General features: G+C 42.4%; 1 pseudogene across 1 annotated transcript; it reads left to right on the forward strand.

The window, feature by feature from the left end:
- Positions 1-1,205: 1,205 nt before the first annotated feature.
- LOC311146168 (protein fuzzy homolog) lies at positions 1,206-9,215 on the forward strand (annotated as a pseudogene). The gene is made up of 2 exons: positions 1,206-1,676; positions 8,556-9,215. The product of its transcript is annotated as a protein fuzzy homolog (transcript).
- Positions 9,216-12,643: the final 3,428 nt, after the last annotated feature.

A 12,643-nucleotide genomic window follows, 5' to 3' on the forward strand; every position in this document is an offset into this window, starting at 1 on the left:
CAGCATCTTCACAAGGTCCTTTGCTGTTGTTCTGGGATTTATTTACACCTTTCGCACCAAAGTACGTTCATCTCTAGGAGACAGAACGCATCTCCTTCCTGAGCGGTATGATGGCTGTGTGGTCCCATGGTGTTTATACTTGCATACTATTGTTTGTACAGATGAATGTGGTACCTTCAGGCATTTGGAAATTGCTCCCAAGGATGAACCAGACTTGTGGAGGTCTACAATATTTTTTCTGAGGTCTTGGCTGATTTCTTTTGAATTTCCCATGATGTCAAGCAAAGAGGCACTGAGTTTGAAGGTAGGCCTTGAAATACATCCACAGGTACACCTCCAATTGACTCAAATTATGTCAATTCGCCTATCAGAAGCTTCTAAAGCCATGACATAATTTTCTGGAATTTTCCAAGCTGTTTAAAGGCACTGTCAACTTAGTGTATGTAAACTTCTGACCCACTGGAATTGCGATACAGTGAATTATAAGTGAAATAATCTGTCTGTAAACAATTGTTGGAAATGACTTGTGTCATGCACAAAGTAAATGTCCTAACCGACTTGCCAAAACTATAGTTTGTTAACAAGACATTTGTGGAGTGGTTGAAAAACAAGTTTTAATGACTCCAACCTAAGTGTATGTAAACCTCTCACTTCAACTGTACATGTTTAAAGGTGCACTATGCAGAAATCACTCCGCCATTTCCTGGTTGCAAAAATTCTAATAGTTAGCCTAATTTCAGTTCACGTGACAAAACAAGCAAATAGAGTGTAGAGAATCATTGTAGCATCTAAACCGCTGTGAAATATATTTTCCATAACCAAGTCTATTGTATTTTTAGTTGTTTGAAGCTGGTGTACAAAACTGAAAGTAAAAGATGCAAAAACAAAACTTAGGAATGGGAAGCATAGAAATAGCACACATCTTCCTTGACTTGCTTTCAATGAGAATGACAGATCTATAACATGTCTATTTGAATTTGGTCTGGTCGCCCAAAAAGTGACATATTGCAGCTTTAAAAGGTGTCTTCAAATACACATCTGCGAGTATGCATTCTGTAATCACTAGCTATTATCTTGTTGCAGGCATCTGCTCTGGTCTTCTTGCAAGTGCACTGTAACCATGGACTAGAGCTGAGTCTTCTCCTTCATCAAACCAAAGGACCAGTGGATGGTTCAGGAGGACAGCGCCTGGCCACCCCAGCCCCATGATGCTCCAACAGGCTGGCTCTGTGCAGCTCCTTTGCCTCACGGCTAACAGCGGGGTTCCCCTCTTCACCCGGAGGGCCTCCAAGCAGCTCCTCTTCTCCATCCTCATCTCCCGGAACAGGGTGCACATGTTCAGAGTGGGCCAGGGGATGGTGCTGGCCAGCTGTGAGACAGACTGTGGAGGCAGTGTGGTGTGGAGGGAGTTTCAGGACAGCATGATGCTCATAGCGGTGAGCAGCGGTGGACAGGCCCAGCAGGGAGATGGTAGTGGTGCAGGGGAGGGAGACCTCCACCTGCGGTTCCTGCTGGAGAACATATGGAACTGTATGGTGCTGGTGCAGGACCTGCTTCAAGAGGCCCTGGACGGATTCACCCAGGCTGCAGACAGTGGGTTTGGCTGCCTGATGATCCACAGACGGATAGCTGCCGCCAAATGGTGGCATTTGGCGCAGCAGGAAATAGTATTAGTAGTATTTATTGGGATCCTCAATTAGCCGCTGCCAAGGCAGCAGCTACTCTTCCTGGGGTTCGAACAGAAAGCAAAACAACAAATAAAATACATCATATATATCATATACATAACACTACATAATACTACATAATCTCCTGCCTCTGCCTCACGCTTCAGAAACGGAACATGGCTCCTGCCCTATAAGCCGTTCCAGATCTTGAGTATTTTTGGGGGTATTTATTAGGATCCCCAATTAGCTGCTGCTGAGGCAGCGGCTACACTTCCTGGGGTCCGAACAGGAAACAACACAACAAATAAAATACATAATATACAGAAATATACATCCATAGCACTACATTTGCATTACAATTTAGCCATTCAGAAGATGCTCCCATCCAGAGCGACCCACAGCTAGTGCATTCATCTTAAGATAGCCAGGTGAAACAACCACATATCACAGTCGTATCCCAACCACATATCACATACATAATACAATACAAAATGTAGAAGAATGTCTGTGCCCCTCTTTACCTGGGGTGACAGAGAGTTCCATGTGGTCATGGCTCTATTTAATACTGTGCATTTCCCATCCTCTGTTCTGGACCTGGGGACTGTGAAGAGACCTCTGATTGCATGACTTGTGTTGTACCAATGAGTGTCCGAACTGTGTGCCAACTGCTTTAACAGACAGTTTGGGACCTTCAACACCTTGCACAAAGACCAATAGTGATGCAGTCAATCTCTCCTCAACTTTGAGCCAGGAAAGATTGACATGCATGTTACTGGCATTCACCCTCCGTGTACATCTAAGTGCAATACATGCGGCTCTGTTCTGGACCAACTGCAATTAACCAATGTCCCTCTTTGCTGCACATGACCATACAACTGGGCAGTAGTCCAGGTGCGACAAAACTAGGGCCTGTCGACTGATGTCAAGCAGAGCAAAGCCTTATCAGACCTCTTCCCATTTTAGCAACCATTGAGTCTATATGTTTTGACCATGACAACTTGCTATCTAGGGTTACACCCAGCAGTTTAGTCTCCTCATCTTGCTCAATTGCCACATTTATTCAATAATAGATCTAAATGAGGTTTAGCATTGAGCGAGTGATTTGTCCCAAAATCGCTGCTTTTAGTTTTTTTGATATTTAGCACTGGCCTGTTGCTAGTTGCCCATTCTAATACTGACTGGAGCTCTATGTTAAGGGTGTCAGTTACTTATTTTACTGTCATAGCCGAAGTGTATACTGTTGAGTCGTCAGCATACAGTGGGGGAAAAAAGTATTTAGTCAGCCACCAATTGTGCAAGTTCTCCCACTTAAAAAGATGAGAGAGGCCTGTAATTTTCATCATATGTACACGTCAACTATGACAGACAAATTGAGGGAAAAAAATCCAGAAAATCACATTGTAGGATTTTTTATGAATTTATTTGCAAATTATGGTGGAAAATAAGTATTTGGTCACCTACAAACAAGCAAGATTTCTGGCTCTCACAGACCTGTAACTTCTTCTTTAAGAGGCTCCTCTGTCCTCCACTCGTTACCTGTATTAATGGCACCTGTTTGAACTTGTTATCAGTATAAAAGACACCTGTCCACAACCTCAAACAGTCACACTCCAAACTCCACTATGGCCAAGACCAAAGAGCTGTCAAAGGACACCAGAAACAAAATTGTAGACCTGCACCAGGCTGGGAAGACTGAATCTGCAATAGGTAAGCAGCTTGGTTTGAAGAAATCAACTGTGGGAGCAATTATTAGGAAATGGAAGACATACAAGACCACTGATAATCTCCCTCGATCTGGGGCTCCACGCAAGATCTCGGTCAAAATGATCACAAGAACGGTGAGCAAAAATCCCAGAACCACACGGGGGGACCTAGTGAATGACCTGCAGAGAGCTGGGACCAAAGTAACAAAGCCTACCATCAGTAACACACTACGCCGCCAGGGACTCAAATCCTGCAGTGCCAGACGTGTCCCCCTGCTTAAAGCTAGTACATGTCCAGGCCCGTCTGAAGTTTGCTAGAGTGCATTTGGATGATCCAGAAGAGGATTGGGAGAATGTCATATGGTCAGATGAAACCAAAATATAACTTTTTGGTAAAAACTCAACTCGTCGTGTTTGGAGGACAAAGAATGCTGAGTTGCATCCAAAGAACACCATACCTACTGTAAAGCATGGGGGTGGAAACATCATGCTTTGGGGCTGTTTTTCTGCAAAGGGACCAGGACGACTGATCCGTGTAAAGGAAAGAATGAATGGGGCCATGTATCGTGAGATTTTGAGTGAAAACCTCCTTCCATCAGAAAGGGCATTGAAGATGAAACGTGGCCGGGTCTTTCAGCATGACAATGATCCCAAACACACCGCCCGGGCAACGAAGGAGTGGCTTCGTAAGAAGCATTTCAAGGTCCTGGAGTGGCCTAGCCAGTCTCCAGATCTCAACCCCATAGAAAATCTTTGGAGGGAGTTGAAAGTCCGTGTTGCCCAGTGACAGCCCCAAAACATCACTGCTCTAGAGGAGATCTGCATGGAGGAATGGGCCAAAATACCAGCAACAGTGTGTGAAAACCTTGTGAAGACTTACAGAAAACGTTTGACCTGTGTCATTGCCAACAAAGACTATATAACAAAGTATTGAGAAACTTTTGTTATTGATCAAATACTTATTTTCCACCATAATTTGCAAATAAATTCATAAAAAATCCTACAATGTGATTTTCTGGAGAAAAAAAATCTCATTTTGTCTGTCATAGTTGACGTGTACCTATGATGAAAATTACAGGCCTCTCTCATCTTTTTAAGTGGGAGAACTTGCACAATTGGTGGCTGACTAAATACTTTTTTTCCCCACTGTACATAGACACACAGGCTTTATTCATGGTCAGTGGAAGGTCATTATTAAAAACAGAAAACAATAATGGCCCAAGCTGGCTGCCTTGCGGTACACCACACTCAACCAAATTTTCATTAGAGAGGCTTCCATTAAAGAAATCCCTCATTGTTGTATTAGATACATTAGGTAACTCTCAATCCATGATAAGGCAGAGGATGCAAATCCATAACATCTACATGAGTGCCCTTCCCTATAAGCCTGCTGAAAGTCTGTTGTTAATTTGTTTTCTGTAAAATAACTTTGTATTTGGTCAACCACAACTTTTTCAAAAAGTTTGCTAAGCACTGGATGACAGGCTGATTGGAACCGTTAAAGAATGCTCTGCTATTCTTGGGCAGTGGAATTACCTTTGCCTCCCTCCAGGCCTGAGGGCACACACCGTCTTCTAGGCTTAACTTGAAGATGTGGCAAACAGGAGTCGCAATGTATTTCGTACCAGAGTTTTTTTTACTATCATTCTTTATTTCATTTATCTTTGTTTCATAGTATAGTTTCTTCTTCTTTTTGTTTAGTTATGTGATTTCACAATGTACTGTATGTTTTGCTAGTCTGTTGCTATTCCCTTTTCCTCATCCCTCTCAGCCATAGAGTTTTTTTAATTAATCATCTATCCATGGGGATTTGGCAGTTCTAACAGTCAGTTTCTTCATGGGCGCATGCCTATCAGTAACCGGAAGAAGCAGTTTCATAAATGTTTCAAGTGTGGCGTCAGGTTGTTCCTCATGACACACATCAGACCAAATATTTTTCACATCTTTGTCATAGGAATCATTGTAAAACATATTGTATGATCGCTTATACATAATCTTAGGTCCAGTCTTTGGAACTTAGGTTTTTCTAGATATGGCTATTACATTATGACCACTACATCAGATAGGTGTGGACACTGCTTTACAGCAGATTTCTGCCACATAAGTAAAGATGTGATCAATACACGTGAATGATTTAGTTCCTGTTCTGTTTGTAAATACCCTGAACCAGATTACAAGAATCGGTTACAGCTTCAAGCATATTTTTGAGTGGATGGCTTGAAGACAACCAGTCAAAATTTAGGTTACCCAGAAAACATACCTTCTCTGTTGATATCACATACATTATCTAGCATTTCACACATAGTCCAAATACTGACTTTTAGCACTCGGTGGTCCATAACAACTTCCTATGAGAATAGGCTTTAGGTGAGACAGATGAACCTGTAGCCTTATTATTTCTTCATCTGACATAAGATCTTCTCTCAGCCTAACAGGAATATGACTCTGGACATACAGTGGGGAGAACAAGTATTTGATACACTGCTGATTTTGCAGGTTTTCCTACTTACAAAGCATGTAGAGGTCTGTAATTTTTATCATAGGTACACATCAACTGTGAGAGACGGAATCTAAAACAAAAATCCAGAAAATCACATTGTGTAAGTAATTAATTTGCATTTTATTGCATGAAATAAGTATTTGATACATCAGAAAAGCAGAACTTAATATTTGGTACAGAAACCTACGTTTCCTGTAGGTCTTGACCAGGTTTGCACACACTGCAGCAGGGATTTTGGCCCACTCCTCCATACACACCTTCTCCAGATCCTTCAGGTTTCGTGGCTGTCGCTGGGCAATACGGACTTTCAGCTCCCTCCAAAGATTTTCTATTGGGTTCAGGTCTGGAGAATGGCTAGGCCACTCCAGGACCTTGAGATGCTTCTTACGGAGCCACTCCTTAGTTGCCCTGGCTGTGTGTTTCGGGTCGTTGCCACGACCCATCTTCAATGCTCTTACTGAGTGAAGGAGGTTGTTGGCCAAGATCTCGCGATACATGGCCCCATCCATCCTCCCCTCAATACGGTGCAGTCGTCCTGTCCCCTTTGCAGAAAAGCATCCCCAAAGAATGATGTTTCCACCTCCATGCTTCACGGTTGGGATGGTGTTCTTGGGGTTGTACTCATCCTTCTTCTTCCTCCAAACACCACGAGTGGAGTTTAGACCAAAAAGCTCTATTTTTTTTCTCATCAGACCACATGACCTTCTCCCATTCCTCCTCTGGATCATCCAGATGGTCATTGGCAAACTTCAGACGGGCCTGGACATGTGCTGGCTTGAGCAGGGGGACCTTGCGTGTGCTGCAGGATTTTTATCCATAATGGCGTAGTGCATTACTAATGGTTTTCTTTGAGACTGTGGTCCCAGCTCTCTTCAGGTCATTGACCAGGTCCTGCCGTGTAGTTCTGAGCTGATCCCTCACCTTCCTCATGATCATTGATGCCCCACGAGGTGAGATCTTGCATGGAGCCCCAGACCGAGGGTGATTGACCGTCATCTTGAACTTCTTCCATTTTCCTTCTCACCAAGCTGCTTGCCTATTGTCCTGTAGCCCATCCCAGCCTTGTGCAGGTCTACAATTTTATCCCTGATGTCCTTACACAGCTCTCTGGTCTTGGCCATTGTGGAGAGGTTGGAGTCTGTTTCATTGAGTGTGTGGACAGGTGTCTTTTATACAGGTAACAAGTTCAAACAGGTGCAGTTAATACAGGTAATGAGTGGAGAACAGGAGGGCTTCTTAAAGAAAAACTAACAGGTCTGTGAGAGCCGGAATTCTTACTGGTTGGTAGGTGATCAAATACTTATGTCATGCAATAAAATGCAAATTAATTACTTAAAAATCATACAATGTGATTTTCTGGACTTTTGTTTTAGATTCCGCCTCTCACAGTTGAAGTGTACCTATGATAAAAATTACAGACCTCTACATGCTTTGTAAGTAGGAAAACCTGCAAAATCGTCAGTGTTTCAAATACTTGTTCTCCTCACTGTACATAGAAACACTTCCACCATTTGCATTTCTATCTTTCCTGTATATTCTATAACCATGTATAGCTACTACTACATCATCAAAGGAATTATTTAAGTGTGTTTCAGAGATGGCCAGAATATGAATGTTTTCTGATGTTAGTAAGTTGTCAATTTCATTAACCTTGTTTCTCAGGCTACATATGTTAATATGGGCTATTTTAGTCCTTTTCTGGGTTGCTTGTTTGTTTTTCGTGCTATTCTGAGAGGCTGATCTGAGGCAGACATGTCAGTGACATTAGCTTTTTTGTGGGGGGGGGGTTAGATTTTTATTTTTTTATTTTTGATCAACAAAAACATACATAGACATAAACAATTGACAACCTAACATTTATATACATTGACATCACACTTGCTCAGACCCACATGTTCCCAATCTATCCCCACCCAATGTTGTTTCTAATGCTTGTAAGACTCTGCCTCATATGACTTCAAATTGTATTGTTGTTTCTGTCTGTAGACAGATTTATTTTCAATATTTAAATAAAGCATTTGATTCTTCCATTATATTAACATGGTAGACATGTCAGTGTCATTTACATTTAAGTCAATGGTACTGAGTGGGCTGCTCACAGTGGGCTTCTTCTTAAGGCAGACCGTTTCAGTGCAAACAATGGAATTCAATTCTATGGGCATATAATTATTGCTGACAATACCCTGGGAGCTAACAGTTAAAGGAACATAGATTAGGTTAGTTACATTGACTGCACTTATATTTCTCAGGGATATAATATGATTTCCATGTCCTTTGTTGCTTATTATGACAGGGAGGACTGGAGCGCTACCAACCCCAGACCATCAGTCTCTTAAGAAGTTCACTATGTTGATGGAGATAATCCTGGAAACCCTGCGGTTAGGGTGAATCCCTTCTCTTTTAAAGAATGTCGTTAAAGCCAAAGTGTGTGACGATGTACAAGAGTAGTTGGCTAGAACTGTGGGCAGGAGGGAGTTGATGTCTTGGACATGGGTGCCTGGCCGTAGGCAGGCCAAAGTCTCTCACCATCAAGCTGCCCACGATGACGGTGGTTGTGATGGAATCCGATGGGGAAGGAAGAGGGGGAACAGAATGGGACTGCCTCAGGCAAGGGGGAGAAGGTGTGCTTCGATCCATGCCAGCCTGACTCACCGCACATGCACCAGTAGCAGCGGATGGCGTCAGAATCCCCAACGCTCCCTCACCGGCTCTGTATCCTGCGACGCCCCTGTCTTCCTGTCCCAGGGCAGCCCCACGGTGGCCCATTGCCTGCTCCGCTTACATCTGCCTCCGGGGGTGGACGTGTGCGTGCTGTGTGGCCCCAGTCCCACCATGCACAGGGCTGAGAGCGAGCTGGTGGGGCGTTTCTGGTCTCCTCTAGTGGAGGCCCTGAGAGGCAGACTGGCTGTGGGAGAGCGCTGCCTGCTAGGCTCTGTGATCCTCTGCCCTGACATCCTGGCTCTGCTGCTCATCAACAGAGTCCCGTCGCTCAGTCCCCCGTGTGAAGACAATCACCACTAACCACAACCCTCCTCTGCCCTCCAAGTCATGCTGCTGGGAGCTGCTCAGGCTTTTCTACACCATTACCACCACTCGCTACTTTCCCCTGGAGGAGACTCCACCAGCCCTGGCCCTGACCCCAGGGTAGAAGGCCCAATGTGGGGACAGGGACTCCCTCCAGGAGTACTTTGCCCTGGGCTTCTTCCACCAGCCCTTGCAGTGCTACCTGGTTTCGGCCTGTATACGGCCCAGCACCAGTTCTACCTACTCACCCGCCTCTCAGTGCCTACCTTTGCCCTACGCTCCGTGGCTACACAGACTCTTTCCACAACCACAGGATTTTAGGCCAACTTTTTAAATATTATTATGCTGTGAAATCTAAGGATAGTGTTACACTGTTTATAGTCTTGCGTTGCCATACCTCCAAAATCACGTCGTTGTCACACCTCCCGTTTTAGGGAAGCCTGGTTAGCGATGAGGCTACACTGTTTATTATATGTAGCCTACCACTTTCATCATAGCCAACTGTTATGGAGCAGGAAATGCTCCTTTTACCTCATTTTGTTACCCCTGAATATTCTCCTCTATATTTACTCTAGAATACTCTAGAAGGCTTTAGAATGTTTCCTTTGTTCAGTTATTTCCTTTCACCTCATATACTTGACTCCAGAACTACTTTTGGAGGATCAGGGGAAAGTGTACTGCTGACCTGGTCCAAAACAATACCAGCAATGCTTATTACACACATGCCTTACTAGTTTTTGGAGTAGATGCAGAACCACTGTGTCTGATGTTTATCAATTTACACTTAAGTCCAATGTCAAGTGCTTGACACCTAAGTGCTATTACTGTATATATTTTCTTATGATCATTAGTATTTTTGTTGTGAAATATTGTTAAAAAAAAAACTCAAATGTTTCCATTGTGTCTGTTGCTGTTGCTAGAGATAATGGATATTTGTTCTGTTTTTATAAATCTATCTACTTCTACAAGTTTGTTTGTGTGGCTGAATAGATAAAATACCTTGAGTTGACAGTTCTTTCTTTGTGTGGAATTCAATGAGAAATAGGCCTACTTATATCATAGCTAAGATTGCCCCTTGCTGTTCAGGAGAAACATCTTGTTGCTGATCCTGTGAGAAACCAAGACATTCCCCAATCCTGGGTAGATGTTTTTACATTGAAATCCTTAGCCATTTTGGATTCTTGGCGTTTTTGACTACCTATACCGTTAATGATGTTGAAAATATCAATGGGAATCTCTCTGAGTCAATGTGAAAGAGGTTTTAGATCACTGAAACGGTCTGCTATAGAAATACAAAATGAATGTTCCTCAGGTGTACCTCGCCAAGTTGGGGTTAAATAGTCGGAACATCTGTCCCCAATCATCACAGAGCAGTTGATGGTAAATTGTTTGCTTCAGCTGCAACACTTTCAACCATTGCTGATACAATGGCATTGTTCGGCAGATTAACCATGAAGAATAATCAAAATCGACTTTCACTCCTAGCTGATGTATCAGCTGTTAATGAGCTCTTGAATATGTTTTTTTTCTGCTCTTCCTGATTCCATAATTATTTTCACTTCAGCCATGGGTGAATGTGGCAAGAAGGAGTACACATGAAATCAAGCACTTGCGCCTCATTGCTTTTACATTTCAATAGCCGGTGATACAAATATTATTTAGAATCTGTCTTGCTGTGTACTGCTCTGAACCCTTCTCTTGTTTCCACTCAAGGTTCATAGTGTCAAAGACCAGATGAGTTTGCAATAAATTCCCCGGAGACATGAGAATAAATTGAGCCGGTATGTTACAGTGCTATGAAAAAGTATTTGCCCCCTTTCTAATTTTCTCTACTTTTGCATATTTGTGATACTGAATGTTATCAGATCTTCAACCAAAACCTAATATTAGATAAAGGGAACATAAGTGAACAAATAACACAACAATTACATATTTATTTCATAAACAAAGTTATGCAACACCCAATTCCCCTGTTTGAAAAAGTAATTGCCCCCTTACACTCAATAACTGGTTGTGCCACCTTTAGCTGCAATGACTCCAACCAAATGCTTCCTGTAGTTGTTGATCAGTCTCTCACGTCGCTGTGGAGGAATTTTGGCCCACTCTTCCATGTAGAACTGCTTTAACTCAGTGACGTGTGGGTTTTCAAGCATGAACTGCTCGTTTCAAGTCCTGCCACAACATCTCAATTGGGATTAGGTCTGGACTTTGACTAGGCCATTCCAAAACTTCAAATTTGTTGCTTTTTAGCAATTTTAATGTAGACTTGATTGTGTGTTTTGGATCATTGTCTTGCTGCATGACCCAGCTGCGCTTCAGCTTCAACTCACAGACGGATGGTCTGACATTCTCCTGTAGAATTCTCTGATACAGAGCAGAATTCATGGTTCCTTCTATTAAGGCAAGTCGTCCAGGTCCTGAGGCAGCAAAGCATCCCCAAACCATCCCACCACCACCACCATGCTTGACCTTTGGTATGATGTTCTTACTGTGGAATGCAGAGTTTGGTTTTCGTCAGGCATTACTGGAACCATGTCGTCCATGTTATTGGATTTTCCGCAAACATAATACTTTGTATTCAGGACAAAAAGTGAATTGCTTTTTGACTTCCTTCTTTTCACTCTGTCAATTATGTTAGTATTGTGGAGTAACTACAATGTTGTTGATCCATCCTCAGTTTTCTCCTATCACAGCCATTAAACTCTTTAACTGTTTTAAAGTCACCATTAGCCGTATGGTGAAATCCCTGAGCGGTTTCCTTCCTCTCCAGCAACTGAGTTAGGAAGGACGCCTGCATCTTTGTAGTGACAGGGTGTATTGATACACCATCCAAAGTGTAATTAATAACTTCACCATGCTCAAAATATTGAATGTCTGCTTTTATTTTATTTTTTACTTTTGTGAGGCATTGGAAAACCTCCCAGGTCTTTGTGGTTGAATCTGTGTTTGAAATTCACTGCTCAACTGAGGGACCTTACATATAATTGTATGTGTGGGGTACAGAGATGAGGTAGTCATTCAAAAATCATGTTAAACACTATTATTGCACACAGTGAGTCCATGCAACTTATTATGTGACTTGTTCAGCAGATTTTTACTCATGAACTTATTTAAGCTTGCAATAACAGCGGGGTTGAATACTTATTGACTCAAGACATTTCAGGTTTTCATTTATAATTAATTTATAAACATTTTGAAAACCATAATTATACTTTGATATTATGGGGTATTATGTGTAGGCTAGTGACAAAAACATTTCAATTTAATGCATGTTAAATTCAGGCTGTAAAATATAGAAAAAGTCAAGGGGTGTGAATACTTTCTGAAGGCACTGTAGATAAAGATTTTGTTGTGGCGGAGTAAGTTGGACTTTATCACTATAGCGAACAGGGTGATGAGCAATAGGACAAAGCAAACCATTAACAGATTGTATGCAGATGGTAGCAGGTAATAACAACTCCATCATAACATTAGTTAATGATCATATGTTATCCATAGTTATATAACATCCATTGGGGACAGAGATCAAGCCATTGAGGAAAAGTCCAACTGCAATGCAGGAAAATGTGGTCTTTAAATAAATCCCTGTTTAATTGGCTCCAAGCTGTTATAATCTCATACGGTCCTTGTAACAAATACACTGAGTGAATGTGCAAAACATTTGGAACCCCTTTCCTAATATTGAGTTGCACCCACTTTTTCCCTCAGAACAGCCTCAATATGTGGCGGCAGGTAGCTTAGTGGTTAAG

Source organism: Coregonus lavaretus, assembly GCF_964263955.1.
Source record: "Coregonus lavaretus genome assembly, chromosome: 19".
NCBI lineage: Eukaryota > Metazoa > Chordata > Actinopteri > Salmoniformes > Salmonidae > Coregonus > Coregonus lavaretus.